The 24,034-nt window shown below is 44.6% G+C and overlaps 1 pseudogene; it reads left to right on the forward strand.

Annotated features, from left to right (window-relative positions):
• Positions 1–1,435: 1,435 nt before the first annotated feature.
• On the forward strand, positions 1,436–21,350 carry LOC127006841 (uncharacterized; annotated as a pseudogene).
• Positions 21,351–24,034: the final 2,684 nt, after the last annotated feature.

The raw sequence follows: 24,034 nt of genomic DNA on the forward strand, positions 1-24,034 counted from the left end.
ACGTAGTTTAACCTCACCTGACTCACTACTAACTCTTCAGTCCGCCATCTTTACCTTTGGGTCATTTAAATTTATCGCTATATTCAACGTAACCTAAACTAACTGATCTAAGACACATCACTAATCCCACCACTTTACCTGACTCAACCGCATTCAACTTATTCCTACTCATCTTTTCACCCCGTCCGTGTCTTCCTTGTCTAAGCAATTTTAATCCATATGCAATCTAACTTAACCTAACACACCCGACCCCCTCGTCCAACCTCACCACGTAGCTCAACTTCATCCAACTCACTGCTACTCATTCATCAGCCTGTCATCTTCTGCTTTGTCTGGGCCATTTAAATGAATTCTATACACTCTCAGAAGAAAAGGGTAGCAGAGAGGTAGAAAAAGGGTATTTAGTGATGAAATAGCGATACCCATTTACAACCCTTACAAATCTACCCTTTCAAGAGCTGCACAAATCTACCCTTTTCCAACCTTTTTCCAACCCGTACCCCAAATACACATCTATATATTGAACCTAACCTGAAGTAACCCATCTAAATAGACCCTTAACCCCCTCATCAGACCTAACCCTATACCAGGAAATTCAACCTCATTCAGCTCATCCTTACTCACTACGTACACCGTTGATTACTTCCTTGTCTGAGCCGTTTACTTCAGTCTCCCTACCGTCTAACCTAACCGATCTATAACACATCCTTTACCCCCATCACTCAACCTCACCACATACCTCAACCTCATCAAACTCGCCGCTATTTATTATTTCACCTCGTTGATCCTTTCTTTGTCTGAACCGTACACCGCTAATTACTTCCCTGTCTGAGCCATTTCCGTCAATCTCCCTACCGTCTAACCTAACCAATCTATAACATATCCCTAACCTTCCCAACTTCACTCATCAATACTCTTCATTTCCCAACGTTGACTTTTTCCTTGTCTGGCCATCTTAATCAATCTATCTACCTTCTAACCCAACCTAAGCCATCTAAAACACATCCTTTACCCCCATCACTGAACTTCACCACATACCTCAACCTCATCAAACTCGCCGCTACTTATTATTTCACCTCGTCGATCCTTTCTTCGTCTGAACCAATAAAACCAATCTCTCTGCTTCATAATCTAACCTCACCTAATTCAACCCCTTCCCAACCTCGCCCAGTCATCGTTGCCCATCCCTTCATTCAATCGATCTTTGTTTTATGTCAGTCATTTAATCCAACCTCTCTACTTCCTAACCTAGCCTAACCTGACCCCTTCACCCACCCAACCTCGCTCATCCATCTCATCGCTGCTCATCTCAACACCCTATCGCCTTCTCCTTTGTCTGAAGCATTTAAACCGATATCTACCACCTCACCTCACCTCACCTAACCTAACCTCACCTCACCTCACCTCACCTCACCTCACCTCACCTAACCTAACCTAACCTCACCTCACCTCACCTAACCTAACCTCACCTCACCTCACCTCACCTAACCTAACCTAACCTAACCTCACCTAACCTAACCTAACCTAACCTAACCTAACCTAACCTAACCTCACCTAACCTAACCTCACCTCACCTCACCTGACTTAACCTAAACTAACCTAACCTCACACCTTCACCCACCTTCACCCAGCCAGCTCATCGATACTCATCCCTTCACCCGCCGACTTCTCCCATGTCTGTGCCATTTAAACTCGACTTTCTAACCCAACCTAACTAAACCTCAGCCCCTCACTCAGCCTCACCCAGCCTGCTCATCGGTACTCGTCCCTTCACCCCGCCGACTTCCGCCTTGTCTGGCCCCATTGAGCACCGCGCCACGCAGGCTACAGTGTATTAAAACTTGCGAGCGACACGAAAAACTCCTGCAGACTGGCGCGGAGTTTTGACGAGGAGTGAATCGGGTCTGAGGAAGCTTGTGCGTGTGGAATCCGAGCGCGCAAATTCTAATACAGTTGAGAGAGAGAGAGAGAGAGAGAGTGTGTGTGCGCGCTTTGTGCTTTTATTGTGTTTATATTCGTGTTTAGCTGTTTGTTTTTGTAAGTGTGTGTCCCAGTGTTTCGGGATGGGTTAGTCTTTGTTGATGGTATTGATTGCTTACTTGTTTGTTTGTTTGTGTTTCTGTCTATTTGTGTAGTCAATAAACTATCTATATCTATCTCTATCTATCTATCTATCTGTCTATGTGCGTGTGTGTATGTGTGCATGCGTGTGCGTGAGCGTGAGTAAAAGTCATATCAACATAAACACAATAAACTTCTTAATTATGCAGCTTTGTAGGGGATCAAAGCAACAAAAAAGCAATAAAAGGCTTAAACAAACGAAATAACAGCAGTAAGAAATAAGAAAAAAATAACTTTATTACTCCCTTTGAGCCAAACTTGTTATTTTCTCAATTAGTCCACCTGTGTTTTGAACCGTTCCTTTATTTTTTTTTCTTCGTCCACGGGTAGCACAAGACGTGAATAGCAGCCAATCATACCGTTCCTTCCTCCCTCTCACACCTGGACCTAATTGGTGGCCTCACTCACCTGGCCTCGTTACCTGCGTGTTACCTGCGCCTCCCACACCACACCACTCACCTCGCCTCCCTCGTTTTGACTGAGGAGGAAGCACAAACTTTTAGCGAGGGAATTCTGTTTGTTGTTTTCAGTGCTGGACCTGAAACACACACACACACACACACACACACACACACACACACACACACACACACACACACACACACACACACACACACACACACACACACGCACACGCACACACACATTCACATAGTACTCTGACCCCTTCCTGCTCGCCCATATACCTTTTCCATCCTCCTCAATCTCCCTTTCCAAACCCCCTTATCAACTTACCCATTGTACCCAACTCCAACCTCCCATCACATTCACTACCACCACCACCACCACCACTATCCACCATCAACCACCAACCCCTATCACCCACCAAAACCGTGGCACAGAAACGACAACAACACAACCAACAACAACAACACAAAAAGAAAACAGAAAATGACAGTCGGACATGAAATCAGATTTGTGGAAAGGACATTAGGATAGCGGCCGTTCTCTTTCTCTCTCATTTCCTTCCTCTTTTTTCCTTTTTTTTCTTTTATCTTCCGGCGCCTCATTATTTCGCGGGTTACGTCGGGAGTTCGGTAATTGCCAACACATGCTCTCGACACACCAAACTTTGCCCCGGGTCGCGTCTTCCCCGGGGTCTCAGAGGGCCATTGCAGGGGAACTCTCGCTTTGCCTCGCCTCGGAGTGTAATGACCCCGTCCCGACCATTACTTCGACCCCCTGACTCCGTGACTCCCCCCTGACCCCGACGTGACCTCCCCCATGTTGCCACCTGACCCCACTCCTTGATATTCCTTGATCTTCCTTCCCGTTTATTTTTGCGACTCTCTGCCCCCTTAGCTCCCCCTGCTCCTGTATCTCTCCCTACCCCTGTATCTTCCCCTGACCCTTTATATCTCTGACCCTGTATCTCTCCCTGACCCTGTATCTCTCCCTGACCCTGTATCTCTCCCTGCCCCTGTATCTCGTCCTGACCCTGTATCTCTTCCTGTCCCTGTATCTTCCCCTGACTCTGTATCTCTTCCTGTCCCTGTATCTTCCCTTGATCCTGTATCTCTCCCTGACCCTGTATCTCTTCCTGCCCCTGTATCTCTCCCTGACCCTGTATCTCTTCCTGTCCCTGTATCTTCCCCTGACTCTGTATCTCTTCCTGCCCCTGTATCTCTCCCTGACCCTGTATCTCTCCCTGCCCCTGTATCTCGTCCTGACCCTGTATCTCTTCCTGTCCCTGTATCTTCCCCTGACTCTGTATCTCTTCCTGTCCCTGTATCTTCCCCTGACCCTGTATCTCTCCCTGCCCCTGTATCTCGTCCTGACCCTGTATCTCTTCCTGTCCCTGTATCTTCCCCTGACTCTGTATCTCTTCCTGTCCCTGTATCTTCCCCTGACTCTGTATCTCTTCCTGTCCCTGTATCTTCCCCTGACCCTGTATCTCTCCCTGACCCTGTATCTCTTCCTGCCCCTGTATCTCTCCCTGACCCTGTATCTCTTCCTGTCCCTGTATCTTCCCCTGACCCTGACCCTGTATCTCCCCCTGACCCTGTGATTCCCCCTGACACACCCTGACACCCCTCCTGATACTCCCGGACACTCCCTTGATTCTCTTTCCCATTTTGTACCTGTGACTCTGATTCTCTTTGATCCCACCTTGACCTCTGATTAAGGTTATCAGATTATCGTGCTCAGAACATTTAATTTATCGGTTCCAGACCTGAAACTGTCGTTCCCAAACAAATAACGATATTCAACTAGAGTTATTGACGAAACTTTTAATTATTGATGTCTTTTGTAATTGTTTTGGGTCAGGAACCGGAAAATGCAATGTGCTAATTACAGTGATCTGGCGAGTGGCTCTTGATTCAACACGACCTCCTGCTGATACTCCCTGATTCCACTTTATCTCCCTGACTTGGCCTCGTCCCGTTCATTGCTGCTACTCCCTGACCCCCCTGACTCCCCTTGACTCCGACCTGACCTCTCCTGATTCCCCCTGACCTCTCCTGATCCACCCTAACCCCCTCTGACTGCTTCCTGACCACCCTTTGACTCCTGATTCCTCCTTCTGACCGTCTGACACCTCCTTGCCCCTTCTGATCCTTCTTGTAATATTGCACACCCTTGATTTTTTAACCCCCTGATCTCCGTAATCCCCCCCTCCCCTGGTTATTTATGCTGTTTCTTAACCCCCTGACCCCCTGACTACCTCCAGTTTAGCAAAAGTTTAGTAGCACAAGTTGAGTCACTCCGGCACTCCGCTCATCAGTGCCTCGCGGCCCTTGAGTCTGTGGCGTGCGAGGCTCGTGAAGCGCAGGAAACACGGCCGATTGCGACAGCTGGTCCGCCACAGTTAACCTTCCTCGGGTTTCTCCAGGTAGCCCGCCGTCAGCTGACCGGCACGCGAGGAGATAAAGACTCAGTGGCTGGCTCGGTTCACTCCAGTCCGAGGACTGTGTCGACAGATCTGCCAGTCAGCGTGCATCCCTGGCTCTCATCCCATAACGCTTTCCCCAATAAACTGTAGTGTGATAAATTGGAATAAAATATGAAGAAAATATGTTTGAAAATTGTAAATATAGGTAATGGTATAGGAATGCGTAATTATTATTGTCTCAAGCCGTCAGAATATTCATAGGCAGCTACACGTTGTCTTATCACAGTTTCCGTGAGCATTATTATCTGGTGACGTTATGTAAGAACAAGACCCGAGCTGACCGGAAGACCAGTCTGTACAGGCCTTTCCTCAGCCACACGGAGAGGACTTACACGACCTGACAGGCGGCCTTCCACACACCGCCTGCCTCGGGTGTCCCCAAAGTAGCCCCGCATTAGCCGGCAGACACGCGAGGGAATAAAGTAGGTGTTTTCAAACTGGGGACGCGACCGGACCGGAATTTCTGAAGTACGTGATGTGTTTTCGAGAACGATTGTTTGATGCAGTAGTCGTCTTCGTACACACGGCGGCGCGGGGAGAGGCGGGGCAGGGGGAACAGTTTTGCTCGTTTCGCTTGTTGTCTGAAGGCTCTCTCTTAACTCAAGATGAAACCAAGTTGATTTTATACAATTGTTATTTTATGTGTTGGCCTTTAGCGCGGGTAAGCACTCATGAATGGCGCTTGTGGTCGGCCTCAATCTGTTAGTGGTTTGAATAGAGTGTTATCGTGGCGTCGTGATGTAAATTTATACCATTTCCTTATACGTCGTTCTTGGATTTACGTTCTTGGTTAGGAGAACGCGGCCAGCACCAAAATAACTTCCTGGTGCATCGGCTGAAAGACTCTGAAAGCAACTGGAGTAAAGAGTCGCTGTTTCAACCTCGATCCACTCTGCCAGACGGGAAGGATTTACACGGCCGCTGCGACAGCCGGCCCGCTACAGTTTAGCGTCCTCAGGATTTCCCATTCCCTATTAGCCGGCCGGCGCGCGCGAGGATAAAAGAGGCGGTACGGCGGCTCGGCTCACTCAGGGGGTTCACTCAGCCGGCAGGAAGGACTTACACGAGGCCCATGAATTCACGGCCTCCGCGCGGACAACAACGCTCCCTGTGGTTCTGTTCCCTTTGTTCCGCGAGTCATTATACACAGATCTGGATGTCCATGATTCCGGCGGCCGGCAAGAGATAAGGGATCCCGCGGCTGCACCACCACCACCATCACCGCCACCACCACCACCACCACCACCACCACCACCACCACCACCACCACTATCACCATTGCCACCACCACCACCATTATTGCGGTTATCCCTGAACTTTCAAGGCAAAAATAGCACAGAAATAGCCCCACACGAAAAAATTCCCAAATGATATGTAGAAGTCAAAAAAAAAAAAAAAAAAAAAAAAAAGCGACCTTGGCAGCACTGATCACCACCATCCTCACCTAATAACGGGAAAAACACACACACACACACACACACACACACACACACACACACACACACAAACCAGGTAGACTAGCTCACAAACTATCTGTAACACACACACACACACACACACACACACACACACACACACACACACACACACACACACTTTCCCGTAAAAAATAAAATAAAAATAAAGGCAGTGTTAGGTAAGAGTATTTCATCATCACTTTCATCATCATCATTATCATCATTATTACCATTATTACTGCCATCCCCGCCTCGCATCGCTAATTAACAAATGCACCCGAATCTTTTCCCGGTTTATTAGCAGCTGTTATTATCACTGGGGGGGAGATATTTTCGCTATGTGTGGCTTGACGTTCAGGCGTGTGTGTTTTGCTTGGATATTTGATGTGGGCGAGGCGGGGTACGAGGAAGAGGGGGGAGGTGAGGGAGGTGAGATAGTGGGAGGGGAGGAGGTGATGAGGGGGACAGGAGTTGGAATGTTTGGGATGGGGAGGATGTGAGGAATTAGCAATGGAAGGGGTGGAGGTGAAGGGGAGAAGGGTTGGGGAGTTTGGGATGGGGGGGGAGGGGTGAGGAGGATGTAAGGGAGTAATAGTCGGAGGGGTGGAGTTGAGGTGGAGAGGGGTTAGGGTGGGGGAAAAAAGGTTGGGTGGCTTGGGTAGTTGGGTTGAGGGGTGGGGGGCGCGTGTCTTCAATAAGTATTCGTTGGCGTGTGTTTGTTGCGGTTAGTCACTTTGAAGTCTGCGGGGATGGCGCGAGTTTCCTGGAAAATGTAAATATATCCATCCTGCTGAAAGTAGAGAAGTAATGAAGACTCAGGCTGTCTGTTTGGGTCTGTCTGGCTGTCGGTCGGTGGCTGTTGCTGGCTGGCTGTTGTGTTGTTGTTGGTACTTTGCTGTTTATATTTTTTTTGTTTGTCAGTTATATTTTGGGTAGTTATCTTTGTGGTTGTTCAATTAAAAAAAAGTGTTAGTATGGCTTTTTTTCTGTCTGTCTGTCTGTTCTGTCTTTTTTGTCTGTCATTGTCTACCTATCTGTTTTTTTTTTGTTATTCTATTTGCATCGCCATCATATTCAATAATTTGTCTATACGTTCATTTAATTGTTTCCCTATCTCTATTTGCTCGTCTGTCTGTTTATTGGTTGCGCTGTCTGTTCGTCTCTCCTCTCCCCGTATCTGTATTCCTGTCTGTCTTTCTGTCTGTCACCACGTCATATTCCGTCTGTCACCACGGCATATTCAGAAATTAGTTTGTGTTTGTCTGACTTCGTATGTGTGTGTGTCTTCTTTCACTTCATCATATTCGTAACATGCCTCTCTGTCTGTTTTTCTGTCTTACTGTTTGTCAATCTATCTGTCTGTCTGTCTACATCTGTTCTTCGTCTACCTATATTTGAACTGTGTACCTGTGTCACTTTATCATATTCTCTGTCTGTCTATGCGTCTCCTTTCCCGTCCATCCATCAATATTTTCGTCTCTTTCACCGCCTGTCTGCCTTATACTGTCTCTTTATCCGCCTCCGTCTCTGTATATTCCCTGCTTCGTCTCTGTTAACCTGTCTGTCTGTCTCTCTATCTGCATTTCGTCTGTCTGTATACTCTCGCTATGTATCTTTGTGTGTTTATTTCTCATGATCTTTCTGTTTATCCGTCTCTTTCCCCGTCTGTTTCTACGTATATTTGCTGCTCCGTCTGTCTGTCTATATTCTTACACTATACCTGTCTCTATGTGTCAGCTGTCTCTGTTTATTCTTCTCTTCTCCGTCTATTTCTTCGTATATCCACCGCTGCGTCTGTTCACCTGCCTGTCTGTCTGTATATCTGCTTTTCGTCTATCTGTATATTTTCATTGTGTATCTGTTTGTGTGTTATCTTATATGTCTTCGTTTATCCGTCTTCCTTTCCCTGTCCATCTTCGTATATCCGCTGTTTTTCACCTGTATATCTGTCTGTGTTATCTTCTCATACAATCTCTTTATCCGTCTCTTTTTCTCATCTGTCTCTCCGTATATCTGCCGCTGCGTCTCCGTTTACCTGTCTGTCTCTCTACATATTTACTGTGCATTTATTTATTTGTTATTTTCTCATATTCCCTGTTTATCCGTCTTTTTCCCCGTCTGTCTCTTCGTAGTCCCGCCGCAGCGTCTCTGTTTACCTGTCTGTCTGTCTACATATTTATTTGTGTTACTTTCTTATATTTTCTGTGTTTCCCCGTCTTTTTCCCCGTCTGTCTCTTCGTATATCCGCCGCTGCGTGTCTGTTTACCTGTCTGTCTGTCTGTGTTATCTTCTCATACTGTCTCTTTATCCGTCTCTTTTTCTCATCTATCTTTCCGTATATTCGCCGCTGCGTCTCTGTTTACTTGTCTGTCTGTCTACATATTTATTTGTGTTATTTCCTCATATTCTCTCTGTTTATCCGTCTTTTTCCCCGTCTGTCTCTCCGTAATCCCGCCGCCGCGTCTCTGTTTACCTGTCCGCCCGTCCGTCACCTCGTCAAGTTCAATAAAACCTTCGCCGCCACTCCGGAACCGTATTAAAAAGGCGCCCAGAAGAAAACAAGTTTGAAATTTTTAAGCCGCCCCGCGAGCTCCATAATAATAATTCCGTCATATTTTCGCCGCCTGAACGGGAGCCGCGCGAGGCATTATTTTTCAGATATTTTGTGATTCTAATTAAGCGGACAATGCCTCGTCGCGTACTATTTCATTTCATTTGGCAAAGCAAGACGAGATTTTCTTTTTCACTTTACGCTCCTGCATTTTCTCTCTTCTTTTTCTCCAGGTCTCCTCCTCCTCCTCCTCCTCGTCTCTTCGTCCCTCCTACCTCGGTCATATATATATTTATTTAAGGCAAGCTAGCGCGTGTGTGTGTGTGTGTGTGTGTGTGTGTGTGTGTGTGTGTGTGTGGCACTCGGCACCAGCCTTACCTTAGTAAAGCAGAGAGAAGCGACCTGACCTCCCTCTCTCCCTCCCTCTCTCCCTCTCTCCTCCTCCCCCTCCCTTCTCTCCCTCTCTTCTCTCATTCCCCTTAACCCTAGTCTCCCTCCCTTCCCTCCTCTCCATGTCCCTCCACCTCCACTGTTCCTTTCTTTCTTCTCTCCCTTCCTCTCCTTTCCTCTCCTTTCCCCTTTTTCTCCTCCCCTTCTCTCCTGCTGTGCATTCGATTTGTCCTCTCCCCTTTCCTCCTCTCCCCTTCTCTCCGTTCTCTTTTTTCCTCTTCTTCCTCTTCACTCTTTCCCCTCTCTTTTGATCTCCCCTTCTTTCTACCCTCTCCTACTTCTCTTTTTACCTTTCTCCTCTCCCTCTCTTTTCTCCCCCTTCTATCTCTCCTTTCTCTCCCCTCCTGTACTTGCATCTTTTTCTCCTCTCTCATGCACTTCCTGTTCTCCCCCCTCTACTCCTCCTTTTCCAGGCCTTTCTCTCTCTCTCCCTTTCCCCTCTTTTATCTTCTATTCTCTCTTGCTCCCCTCCTCTTCCCCTCTTTTCGCGGTCCTCTTATCCATACGAGTTTAAACTTTCCACTCGTTTTCCTCCTTTTAGCAGTTTTTCTCCTTTCTCCATTTCATTTCTTTTCTTTTTTCTCATCTTTTTTTCATTTCTATCTCCCGTCTCCTTCTCTCCGCCCGTTTTCCTCCGTTTTGCCATTTTTTTCTCTTCTCCATTTCCGTTTTCTCTTTTCCCAGTTTTTCCTCCTTTTAGCTATTTTTCTCCTATCTCTTTCCTTTTCTTTCTTTTTTTCTCATTTCATTTCCATCTCCCTTTTTCTCTCCGCCCGTTTTCCTCCGTTTTGCCATTTTTTTCTCTTCTCCATTTCCTTTTCTTTCTCTATTTCCAGTTTTTCCTCTTTCGTCAACTTCCTTCTCCCTTCCTTTAATGGCTTTCCCCTCTTCTCTCCCTCCCCTGTCTCTTTTTTCCCCTCTCATCTTTGCCTCTCCCTCTTCCCTCTCCTTCCTCCTCTCCCACTCACTCTCCATCTCCCACTCTCTCCCTCTCTTGCCTCTCCTGTCACGTTTCTCTCTCCCTCTCTTTTCCTCTCTTCATTTCATCCCCTTCCCCTATCCGTGCTTCTCTTTCCGCTCTCTTCTCCCTTCCTTCCTTCTTCTCTCCCTCCCTCTCTTTCCTCCCTTCCCAGTTTATTCCTTGCCTTTTTTGCTTCTCCCCTTTCTGTCGCCTCTCCCTCTTCTTCTCCTTCTCCTTCTCCTTCTTATCTTCCTATCCTCCTCCTTTCCCAGCCCCAGCTTCTCTTTCCTTTCCCTCTTCCTTTTCCCTTCATCTCCTTACCCCTCTCCCTCTCTCCTTTCCCTCTCCTTGTCCTTTCTTCCTCCCTCCCTTCTCCTTTCCCAGCCCTTGCTTCTCTTGTTTTTCCTTTTCCTCTTCTCTCCTCTTTCCTCTTTCCTTTCCCTCTTCCTTTTCCCTTCTTCTCCCTTCATCTCCTTATCCCTCTCCCTCTTCTTTCCCTCTCCCTCTTCTTTCCCTCTCCCTCTCCTTGTCCTTTCCTCCTCCTTCTCTTCTCCTTTCACAGCCCCTGCTTCTCTTATTTTCCTTTCCCTCTTCTCTCCTTGTCCCTCCCCTTTCCTCTTCCTCTCCTCTTCCCTCTCCCTCTCCTTGTCCTTTCTTCCTCCTTCCCTTCTCCTTTCCTATCCCCTGCTTCTCTTGGTTTTCCTTTTCCTCTTCTCTCCTTCTCCCTCCGTCTCCTTGTCCCTCTCCTTTCCTCTCCCTCTCCTTCTCCCTTCCTCGCTCATCCCCTGGGTCTCTTGCTCCCCCCCTCCCCCCTCTGACTCTCGCTCTCTCTCACTGGCGCTGTTCCTCGTCTGCTTCTCCCCCCCTCCCAAGCCTCTTCTCTCCCTTGCCTCCCTGCCTCCCGCCTCTCCTCCGCCTCCCTCCCGTGCCAGGCTGCCCCAGTTTAATATTCACCTCTCAGCGGACAAGAATCGGGGGCACAAATGCGGAAAATCAGTCGAAGCTGAAAATTAAGAAGCATTGTTCCTGTGAATGATTGTCATTTGCCGGAGTTATTGCCATGTAGCTTTTTTTTTTCTTTGTTTAACCTTTCCATCGTTTTCCCTTTCCCTTGCCTTCATCTGTCCGTCCGTCCGTCCGTTCTGTGTCTCCTTTCCTCTTTATTGGTGTTGTTGCGAATATTAGTGTTGATTTTTGTAGTTTTTATTTTATTTGTTTGACCTTTCCATCGCTTTCCCTCTCACTTTCTTTTACCTCCGTCTGTCCGTCCGTCCGTCCGTTCTGTTTCTCCTTTCCTCTTTATTGCTGTTGTTACGAATATTTGTGCCGATTTTTGTATTATTTTTTTTTTATTTGTTTTACCTTTTTTATTTCTTGTCCCAATCGTTCCTTCCTCTTTCCGTTTTTGGCGTTTATTGCTTTCATTAGCGTTATTTTTATGTAGTGATTTTTTTTGGTATATTTTTTCCTTTTCCACATTCCTCCTCCTCCTCTTTTTCCTGTTGTCCTTATAATTAGCATGATCTCTACATTGCACCTTTTTGCTTAGTTTCTTTGTCCCCTCCACCATAATTCTTTTCTCCCCTTTCATATTTGTTATTAGAATCATTTGCATTATCTCCTTTGTAGCATTATTTTCTTTATTCTTTTCATCCCCGCCCCATCAGTCCTTTCTCCCCTCTACTTTTCGTTATTATTATTATTAGCGTTATGTCTGTTAGGTCCATCATTACCTCTCCTTTTTATCTGCTTCCAGCCTTCCCCTCTTTCCCATTCACCTCTTTTCGCATTATTACTCTTATCATTATTATCGGTGTTTTTTCTATTAGTTTTTTTTCCCCTCTCCTTTTTTTATTCCATTCCATCCCTTTTTATCCTTCCTTCATTCTCTTTTTCTTCCATCATTACTGTTCATATTGCTTATTATTATTATTACTTATTATTATTACTGTTCTTTTTATTATTTTTGTCAGGTGTATTGTTCCCTCTCCTTTTCTTTATTCCCTTCCACCTCTCCCTCCCTTCCCATTCTCTCACCCCTCCCTCCCTCCCTCCCTCCTTCCTAGTATTGGTATTATTATTATTATCACTTGTATTCATATGTTCTTTCATCTCCTCTCCTTTGTTTAGGCCGTTTCATTCATCGCTCCTCCACCAACCCATCTTTCCCTCCCCTCCAGTCCCTCTTTCCTTCCCTTCCAGTCCCTCCTTCCCTCCCTTCCAGTCCCTCTTTCCTTCCCTTCCAGTCCCTCCTTCCCTCCCTTCCAGTCCCTCTTTCCTTCCCTTCCAGTCCCTCCTTCCCTCCCTTCCAGTCCCTCTCTCCTTCCCTTCCAGTCCCTCTTTCCTTCCCTTCCAGTCCCTCCTTCCCTCCCTCCCAGTCCCTCCTTCCCTCCCTTCCAGTCCCTCTTTCCTTCCCTTCCAGTCCCTCTTTCCTTCCCTTCCAGTCCCTCCTTCCCTCCCTTCCAGTCCCTCCTTCCCTCCCTTCCAGTCCCTCCTTCCCTCCCTTCCAGTCCCTCCTTCCCTCCCTCCCAGTCCCTCTTTCCTTCCCTTCCAGTCCCTCCTTCCCTCCTTTCCAGTCCCTCTTTCCTTCCCTTCCAGTCCCTCCTTCCCTCCCTCCCAGTCCCTCTTTCCTTCCCTTCCAGTCCCTCTTTCCTTCCCTTCCAGTCCCTCCTTCCCTCCGTTCCTTCCTCCCTCCGTCCCTCCTCTTCCCTCCCATCATTGCTGTTTTTGCTTCCATTTGTATTATTTCCTTGTTCATTTATTCCCTGTCCTTTGTTATGCTGTTTCCTCCTCTCCTCCCTCCCTCCCTTCCGTATCATCGCCATCTTTGTTATCATTTTGTATTATTTCTGTTCTAATATTTCCTCTCCTTTGTTTTGCCGTTTCATCCCTTTTCCCTCCCCTCTTCTCTCTTCCCTTCCCTCTCCCCTCCCCTCCCTTCCCTCTCCCCTCCCCTCCCTTCCCTCTCCCCTCCTCTCCCCTCCCCTCCCCTCCCTTCCCTCTCCCCTCCCCTTCCCTCCCTTCTATCATCGCTATTATTGTTATGTTTTTTATTATTTGTTTTAGTTCCTTTACTCCCCCCCCCCCCCCCCCAGTGTTTGGCCGCCGCCGCCGCGCTCCACGTATTATTGATGCGAGGAAAGTTAGATAATTTTGGAGTTTTATTTTTTTTTATTTTTTTTTCGCGAATGGGTTTTGCGCGCCCAGCGAGTGGCCGGGCGTCGTGTTAGCATGTCAAATGGTGTGTTAGGCTTATTTTACGTAAAGTGGGAAAGTGTTTCAGGCAGAGCAAGAGGGAGGGAGGGAGGGAGAAGAGCGGAGGGGGGAGGAGGAGAGGGGAGGGAGGAGAGTGGGTAGCAGGGTCAATTTCAGCCAGACGAGAGGAGGAGAGGTATGAAGGAGGAAGGAGTGGGGGGAGGAGTAGGAGGAGGAGGAGGAGGAGGAGGAGGAGCAAGGCCAATTTCAGCCGGAGGGTATGCACGTGGGAAGGAGGAGGGAGGGGAAGAGGGGAAGAGGTCAGGGTCAGTTTCAGGGAGAGAGGAAAAGGGAGGGAGGTAGGGAGGGAGAAAAGGGAGAGCCAGGGTCAGTTTCAGGGCGAGAGTGAAAGAGGGAGAGAGGTAGGGAGGAAGAAAAGGGAGAGCCAGGGTCTGTTTCAGTGAGAGAGAGAAAGAGAGAGAGAGGGAGGGAGGAAGAAAAGGGAGAGCCAGGATTAGTTTTAGTGCGAGAGGGAACGAGGAGGCAGGGAGAAAAGGGAGAGGCAGTGTTAATTTCAGGGAGAGAAAGAAGGAGGCAGGGAAAAAAGGGAGAGCCAGGGTCAGTGTCAGGGATGGAGGAAAATGGAGGGAGAGAAAAAAACGGAGAGCCGGGGTTAGTTTTTAGGGAGAGAGAAAGAGGGAGAGAGGAAAGGGAGAGCCAGGGCCAGTTTCAGGGAGAGAGAGGGAAAGAGGGAGGGAGGAAGAAAAGGAAGAGTCAAGGTCAGTTTCAGGGAGTGACGAAGAAAAGGGAGAGAGAAGGAGAAAAGAGAGAGCCAATGTCATTTTCAAAGAGGGAGGGAAAGAGAAGGAAGGGAGAGGAGGTTGGGGTAAGTAAGGGTGAATTTTAGGGTGAGGGGAGGAAGAGGAAGAGGCTGAGAGGGACGGTGAGGGATGTAAGAGGAGGGAGAGAGGAATAGAGTGCGAGGAGTCGTTCGAGGGGAGGGGGAGGAGGAAGAGGTTTTAAAGAGGAAGAGGAGGAGGGTGAAAAGTTTTTCTCTGGAGAGGGTGAAGAGAGAGGGAGGGAGAAAGGAGGAAAGTAAAGGGGGTGCCAGGTTAGTTTCTGAAAGGGGAGGGAATGTACCGAGGGAGGGGTGGGGTAGGCGGTCGAATAATGAACAGAGGGGGTCCAGAAAGGTGAAAAAAGGGACAAAGGGAAGTTTTAAGTTTTAAGTGAAGGGAAGGGGGAGAAAGGCGGGTGGGGGGAGCGGGGAGGGGTCGTAGATTCAGTTTTGAGAGGGAGCGAGGGAGGGGTGGGGTAGGCGGTGGAATAAGGTACAGAGGGGATCCAGAGAGATGAAATAAGGGACTAAGGGAAGTTTTAAGTTTTAAGTGAAGGGAAGGGGGAGAAAGGCGGGTGGGGGGAGCGGTGAGGGGTCGTAGATTGAGTTTTGAGAGGTAGAGCGAAGCATGAGAGACGAGGGACGAAAGTACTGGTAGTTTTAGAGAGGGAAAAAGAGTGGGGAAGAGAGAGGGATGAGTGATCGCAGGTTCGGTTTTAAAAGGGGCATGAAAAGATGAAAGAGAGGGGGAGGGAATGGTGAGTACTGTCAGTTTTAGAATAGAAAAAAAAGAGAAGGGAGAAAAAAGGGGAGACGAGGGGAAAGGTACAGACAGGTTTAGTTTTGAGAGGTAAATGGAAAGATGAAAGAGAGAAGGGGATGGAGTTTCGTCAGTTTTAGAAAAGGTATAAAAAAGAGAGGGAAAAAGAGTGAGGGCGAGGGAAGGGAGAGGGATAAACAGACACAGTTTTCAGAGGTCAATGGGGTAATAAAAGGGGGTGGAGGGGGAGTACTGTTAGTTTTAGAAGGAGCAAAAAGAGAGGGGAATAGAGAGGGAGACGAGGGGAGAGGGATAGACAACTTCAGTTTTAAGAGAGGGGGATAAGGGGAGTATGGTCTGTTTTAGAGAGGGCAAAAAAGGGTGGGAAAGAGAAGGGTCTGAAAGGGGGGGGGGGGGTCGCAGGGTCAGTTTTGGAATAGGCAAAAAGAGAGGGAAAAAGAGAGAGAGGGAGAGAGATAGACAGGTTCAGTTTAAAGAGAGGTGAGAGGGAGGGAGTACCGGTCAGTTTTAGAGAGAGAAAAAAAATGAGTGGAAAAGAGAGCGTTCTGAAAGGGCGGGGTCGAAGGGTCAGTTTGGAATAGGCAAAAAGAGATGGAAAAAGAAAGAGAGGAGCAGATAGATAAACAGGTTCAGTTTAAAGAGAAGTTAGAGGGAGGGGGTACAGGTCAGTTTTAGAGAGAGAGAGCAAAAAAATGAGCGGAAAAGAGAGCGTTCTGATAGGGGGAGTCGCAGGGTCAGTTTTGGAATAGGCAAAAAGAGATGGAAAAAGAGAGAGAGAGAGGGGCAGAGAGATAGACAGGTACAGTTTAAAGAGAGGTGAAAGGGAGGGAGTACCGGTCAGTTTGAAAGAGAGCAAAAAAAGTGGAAAAGAGAGCGTTCTGAAAGGGGGAGTCGCAGGGTCAGTTTTGCGCCTAACACCTGCAGTTCAACATTATTCTTTTATCTGTCCTTTTCTGGAGGTTTTATTCAGTCCCCCCGCGAGGGATTGCCGGCCCGGGAAAAATGGGAGTCTTAGCTTTTCCCTCGTTCGGAAGTGCAGGGAATATTTCTTTATTGTGCTCCGGGGTGTGGGCGATTTTGTGAAGGGCTTGCACGCTGAATATTAAGTGGTAGCGTGTGTGTGTGTGTGTGTGTGTGTGTGTGTGTGTGTGTGTGTGTGTGTTCTGATGCTCTTGCGTTTTTAGTATGTGTATGTGTATGTGTGTTTGGATTTGTGTAAGTCTCTATGTATCTGTATGTGTATATGTATGTGTTTCTCTGTCTATTAGGTATCGACAGGTGTACAGGTGTGTTGTGTGTGTGTGTGTGTGTGTGTGTGTGTGTGTGTGTGTGTGTGTACTCTTATATGCGTGGGCGGCGGCGGTGAGGGTTAATAGAGTGTGCCTGTAGGGTGTTGTTAGGCCGTAATGAGTGCAGTGTGTGGCGTCTTACCTTATTCAAATCACCTGGCGGGGCACTCAGGTGGGCTAAGTGGCGTCATTACCCGGATGATGAGGAGTGATGCTGCGGCCAGGTGTGGGGGGGGGAGGTAAAAAGACTTCGCTTAAAGGTCATAGCTACGGAGATGAACACAGAGGTCAAGCGCCGCATTTTCATACATTTTTATTTTTAGTTTATTTTCTAGTTTGAAGGAGAGAGTGGGAATGGGAATGGGAATGGGAATGGGGGGGAGAGAGAGAGAGAGAGAGAGAGAGAGAGAGAGTATTTCGCATAAAAATCATAGCTTCGGAGATGAGCATGGACGTAAAGCGCTATATATTTCTTTCAAATTTTGTTTTTTATTTATTTATTTTGTTTAAGTTTAGTTTGTAGTTTATTATTTTTTTATTTTGAAGGCGAGAGACTATATCCCTTAAAGGTCACCATGGCTACGGAGATGAGTTCGGAAGTAAATCGCCTTTTTTCATCTTTTCTGCTTCATTTTATTATTTTAACTTTTTATTTTTTTGTTTTTTTTTAGTTTGTTTTGTTCTAGGTCGAACGCGAGAGAGATCAAAGCTAAGGAGATGAGCACGGAAGTAAATCGCCTTTTTTTTCATCTTTCCTGCTTTATTTTATTATTATTATTATTTTTTGTTCTAGGTCGAACGCGAGAGAGATCAAAGCTACGGAGATGAGCTCAGCAGGAAAGCGCCGCATATTTATTCAGTTATTTCAGTCTTATATTTTTTAGTTCCGTTTTTATTTCATTTTTCGGTTTCAAGGCGAGAAAGAGAGTCAATCTGAGAGGAGAAAAAATCAACAAACTAAGTAAATTCTCTTTATGGGATGATTAATACACAGGTAGAGACCCTAGTTATTTTTATCCTCATTTTCTATCTTTTTCTTTCCAGATGAGAGCGGAGGAGAGACGGTCGGTCGGGGGTGAGGATAAAAAAAGACGGTCCGTGGAGAGAAAATGTTAGCTACGTGTCGCTCTAAAAGAAGTAAGTAGAAGAATTCCAAATGAGTGATATTTAATTTAGTTCCTTTCCCTGGTGTCCTGATGCGCCGCTCTCCCCTCTTCTCTCTACCTTCTTCTCTCTCTCTCTCTCTCTCTCTCTCTCTCTCTCTCTCTCTCTCTCTCTCTCTCTCTCTCTCTCTCTCTCTCTCTCTCTCTCTCTCTCTCTCTCTCTCACACACACACACACACACACTTCCTTCCTTCCCTTCCTTCCCCTCCCCCCCCTCTCTCTCTCTCTCTCTCTCTCTCTCTCTCTCTCTCTCTCTCTCTCTCTCTCTCTCTCTCTCTCTCTCTCTCTCTCTCTCTCTCTCTCTCTCTCTCTCTCTCTCTCCACACACAAACACACACACACACAAACACACACAAACACACACACACACACACACACACACACACACACACACACACACACACACACACACATACACACATAAAACAGTATTCCCCTTCTAGGATTTATAACTATTAATATTTTTCTCTCATCCGGTAATTCCTGGTGATGTAATGTTATCCCGTGATTTTGAGAGAGAGAGAGAGAGAGAGAGAGAGAGAGAGAGAGAGAGAGAGAGAGAGAGAGAGAGAGAGAGAACAAAATGACTCAGGTTTGCCTACAATTACAACTCCCAAACCCATTATGACTGGATTCCTTCTGCGAGATGGTTTTTTTTTTTGTCTTTTTGTGTTTTTATTTTATTGGTGGTGATGGTGGTGATGGTGGTGGTGGTAATGGTGATGATGGTGCTTTAGGTGATGATAGTGTTGTTGTTGTTGTTGTTGTTGTTGTTGGTTGTCTTCGTGGTGTTATTTAGACTACATTGATTTGTGCATTTTTTGTATGTTTGTTTTGTTTGCGTTTTGTTATTTTTCATTTATTTATTCTTTTTTATTTACTTGTATTTGTTTTGTTTGTAATTCAGTGTTTTCCTCGCTTTCTTTCTTCCTGTATTTCTTCGTTTCCTTTTCTATTAATTCCTTTTATTTACTTTTTCCTGTATTTCTGCTTATAATGCTTAAATTTCTGACATCAATATTTTTCTGTTGTATTATTATTATTATTTTTTGTGCAGATTCTAGCTTTTATAATGAATTGTCGTGGTGTTGACCGTGAGCTTTTTTTTGTTTTTCCCGGGCGTGTTGCGGAACTCGTGCCATTAACATTTATATAATTAATCCTTTGTCATTAGTAATTCCTGCGTTATATATATATTTTTTTAACGAATGACGGGGGTGCACTGATGTTTATTAATTACTTTATCATTAGTTCGTCTCGTTTTTGTATTTTACATTTCCCAAAAAACTTCCTCTGTCATTAGGCCGTGGAGGAAGGAAGTATTTTTTTTTCAATGCTCTTTGTAAACATCTAACTTCATTAAGCAGGTTCGTTTATATTTCTTTTTATTTTCAGGCGAGGTACTTTAATTATCTGACATTTTTTATCGTTGTTTAATTACTCCATATTAACAGCTGCGGCTTTTTTGCATTTATTCCTTCATCCATTCATTCAACAAGGATTCAGAGAAGGAAAGAGAAGGGAAAAGAAGAGAAGAGAAAGAAAGAGAAGGGAAGAGAAGAGAAGGAAAGAGAATGGAAAAGAAGAGAAGATAAGGAAAGAGAAGGGAAGAGAAGAGAAGGAAAGAGAAGGGAAAAGAAGAGAAGATAAGGAAAGAGAAGGGAAGAGAAGAGAAGACAAGGAATGAGAAGGGAAAAGAAGAGAAGAGAAGGAAAGAGAAGGGAAGAGAAGAGAAGAGAAGGAAAGAGAAGAGAAAAGAAAAGAAGAGAAGAAAAGAGAAGGGAAAAGAAGAGAAGGAAAGAGAAGGGAAGAGAAGAGAAGGAACTACTCTCAGACACTCTCGATGCCTTGTTAAAACACTCGTGGTCTGTCCTGGAAACACTCTCCTGTTAACTCATTAGGTATTTTCTGTGTCCCTTCCTCCTTCCACTTACTCTCCTTTCTTTTCTGTCACTGTCTTTTGTTTTTCATATCCATGTTTGCTTATCGAGGGAGGAAATTTTTCGTTTTTCCTTGATGCGCTTTCTTGGATCTCAATGATAATAACAGTAATAGTAATAATAATAATAGTAATAATAATGATAATAATAATAATAATAATAATAATAATAATAATAATAATAATAATAATAATAATAATAATAATAATAATAATAATAATAATAATATGGTCATGCAAAGTCATTCAGCCGGTCTGTTTTTTCTTCATTTATTTGCCGTCATTCAATTCCATTCAATTGTTTTCATCAGTTTTCAAAAAGCGAATCAGTTTCAAATATTTACCCAAGGATGTTTTTATGTCTGGAGAGTAAATGTTAATCCTTTTTTTGACATTTTGTTGAAGGTCGGACAAAACAATTAGACTAACAGAGAAACTATTTGTTCGCCATCATTGTATTTGATTTATCTGAGTTTCTCCAAAAGCTATTCCGTTTGAGACATTCACGTAAGGATGTTTTCATGTGTATTTGCTGACTTCGTTAATCCATTTTTTCTAATCATTAGGTTACGGACAAACAGACAGACAAACAGACAAACTTTATTTATCCGCTGTCATTCAATTAGTTTTTATCAGAGTTTGCAAAAGGTAATCAGTCTGAGGCGTTCACCTAAGGATGTTCTTGTGTGTATTTGGTGACTGTGTGTAAATCCATATTTGATATCGTCACCTTGGTAAACAAAGCGCCTAAATCATTATTTTCTACTCATCAATTGTCATTATCTCATTTGGCCTATGATTTAGGCAGAAATGAAAAGGCCAATTCTAGAACACTCAAACGCTGAATGACCAAGGCAACTGGACAAAGATGGGCGTCACATGTTGAAAAATTTATGTAGACAAAAACCTGGAAATCTCTGAAAAATGACTTTGGCAATTATTTTATGAGGGTGACGATATGTTTCGGTAACGGACAGACAGTTTCAGACCGTAAAACGTCATTTATTTGCCATCATTCAGCTTATATCATTCTCCAAAAGCGTATCAGCTTGTGACATCCGTGACATTTTTCAGACAAAGGCGGACAGGGTAAAAGTTATCTTGGCAACGTACAGACAAACATTAAAAAGGCGAGCGCCGGGTAAACATCACCGCCATCCTCACAGCGCAGAGGCGGGCAGTAATTACTCCTGCTATATATTAATTTATTTTAAACAACTGCGTTCTATGTATATTTATTCTTGCTCGTGGTCGTTAATTACCGCCCGAGTGGCGAGAAGGGCGGCGATGCTTTCGTCTTTGTCCGTCGGTCTTTCTGTTTGTCTGTCTGTTTCCTTATTTGTTATATTCGCTAACTTTACTTTTTTCGTCTTTGTTCGTCTGTCTGCTGTTTCACTATTTGTCGTCGTCTCTAACATTTCCTTTTTCGTTTTTGTTCTGCATTTTTGTTTGTTTTGTTTGTCTGTTTCACTATTTGTCATCATTTCTAACATTATTTTTTTCACCTTTGTTCGTCTGTTTTCTGTCTGTCTGTTTCATTACTTGTCATCGTCTTTAACGGCCAAAAAAAAAGAGCGGTTGAGTATACCCAGCCAGGACTTGAACCACAGGCTTAGCGCACGCCGCCACCCCGCTGAACGGAGGTTGGGTGAGGTGCAGGATAAGCATCTCACTTTGAACCTCTGTATAGCGGGGTGGTGGCGTGCGCTAAGCCTGTGGTTCAAGTGCTGGCTGGGTATACTCATCGTCTTTAACATTAACATAAACAACTTAGTAATTTATCAACTTCGTCCTTCACTGTCAATGCTTACACTTCAGCAAATATTCGTCCTTTCCATTACTCTCATTTCTAACGGCGAGCAGTTTGTTTTCCTATTCGTGCAGTCAATTCTTAGTTAATTATCGTGCGTCAGTAATTACCCAGTGTCCATTATTTATTTCAAGGCGCTGGTTTATACCTAACTTTATTTCTACCCTCGCATATTAGTTTGATTACTCCATTTTAAAAGGCCGGTAATTTGTCTTCCTATTCGTGCTCTCACTTGTTAGTTAATTATCATGCGACAGTAATTACCTCAGATTCCGATCTTTATTTTAAGGCCCTGCTTCATACCTAACTATATTCCTGCTCTCGAATATTAGTCTGATCACTCATTTCAAACGTCGAGTAATGTTTTTCCTATTCTTCCACTCCTTGGTTGGTTAATTATCGCGTCAATAATTATCCCAGACTCCGATATTTATTTCAGTGAGCTGCTATATATTTACATTTATTCGTGCTCTTGAATGTCCGTTTGTTATGCTCATTCCTACTATATTTTTCATCTTCATAAATAATAATGAGCCACTGCGTTTTTATACATGTTGATTTCCTGTATTTGTTAGGTAATTGCATGTCGTCATTTATTTACCTGACCGTCCGTTGGTTGTGTCAGTAATTAGCCCTGCTTTTACAACATTCATTATGAGCAAAGGCGGTTTTTTTTTTATGTACGCTGTTTCCCGCGTTTGTTGGTTCATTGTACGTCGGTAATCATCCCCGCGTAACGTTATTTCATCTACAACTACAGCGGCGCCCTTTGTCAACTTAACCGAACATTAGCGCTGATTACGTGTCGGCGAATGTCTGTCCTTTGCATTACTTGATTTTAGGCGGCTGGGTAATTTGTTGTCTCGTTCGTGGACTCGATGTTTTAAATGACTAGAATATTTGTCTTCTTGTTTGCGCTCGTGATATTTTAAATGGCTCAGTGATTATGATTTCTGTTTTGTGCACGCTATATTCTAAATGGCTTAATAACATGACTTCCTATTCCCTTACTTGATGCTTTAAATGGCCGGATGATTTGTCTTCTTTTATGCACGCGATATTCTAAATGGCTCAATAACATGACTTCCTGCTCCCTCACTTGATGTTTTAAATAACCGGATAATTTGTTTCCTTATTGTTGCTCATGGTATTTTAAATGGCTTTGTAATATGACTTCTGTTTCATGCACGCGATATTCTAAATGGTTCAATAACATGACTTCCTGTTCCCTCACTTGATGTTTTAAATAACCGGATAATTTGTTTCCTTATTGTTGCTCGTGGTATTTTAAATGGCTTTGTAATATGACTTCTGTTTCATGCACGTGATATTCTAAATGGTTCAATAACATGACTTCCTGCTCCCTCACTTGATGTTTTAAATAACCGGATAATTTGTTTCCTTATTGTTGCTCGTGGTATTTTAAATGGCTTTGTAATATGACTTCTGTTTCATGCACGCGATATTCTAAATGGCTCAATAACACGACTTCCTGCTCCCTCACTTGATGTTTTAAATAACCGGATAATTTGTTTCCTTATTGTTGCTCATGGTATTTTAAATGGCTTAGTGATATTACTTCTGTTTCATGCACGCGATATTCTAAATGGCTCAATAACATGACTTCCTATTCCCTCACTTGATGCTTTAAACGGCTTCATAATTTGTCTTCTTGTTGGCGCTCGTGATATTTTAAATGGCTTAGTAATATGCACGCGATATTCTAAATGGCTCAATAACATGATCGTATCCCCTCACTTGGCTGGATGATTTGTCTTCTTTTATGCACGCGATATTCTAAATGGCTCAATAACATGACCTTTTATTTATGCACGGGATGTTTTTAATGGCCGAGTGAGATGTCTCCTTGTTAGATCTCTTGGTGTTTTAAATGGGTGGATGATATGTCTTCTTTTTCGTTCACCAGGTAATTTAAATGGCTGAATAATGTCTTTTTATCCGTGCACCTGTTTGGTAATCATTGTGCGTTACCAATTGCCACAGTTTTCGTTACATTATATTTTACCCAAGTGCGTTGTATGTACGTTAATTCCTGCTACTGCATCCGGATTTTATGGCAGTAATTACCCGAGTTTTTTTTTTTAGCCATCTGCGTCATTCATGTACTTGACCATGCACTCGTCCGTTGACTGTGTCCGTAATAATCCCTACCAAGTGACACTCAACGATTACGAACCGCGTTAATTTCAGCTCTCGAATATCAGTTGATGCTTTTTATTTCTATTTATTTATTATTTTTTTATCTAATTGCGTCGCCTATGTACTTGACCGTTGATCGTGCCCGTAATAATCTGTACATCGCAACACCTTTATACTTGGGAACTACGTTATAAGGACATTACTTTCTGCTCTTGCATCTAATTTTCGTGCCAGCAATTACCCGTGCTTCTATTTTTCAGCCAACTGCGTCATTTCTGTCCCTGTCCGTTGATTGTGTACGGAATAACGTCTACAATATAACAATACCTAGTACCTGCGTTTTATGGACATGAATTACAACTCTTGCATCTCAATCTTATGTCAGTAATTACTGGTGCTTTTATTTTTTATATTTTTTTTTAAAG

This window comes from Eriocheir sinensis, chromosome 33, assembly GCF_024679095.1.
Source record: "Eriocheir sinensis breed Jianghai 21 chromosome 33, ASM2467909v1, whole genome shotgun sequence".
Lineage (NCBI taxonomy): Eukaryota > Metazoa > Arthropoda > Malacostraca > Decapoda > Varunidae > Eriocheir > Eriocheir sinensis.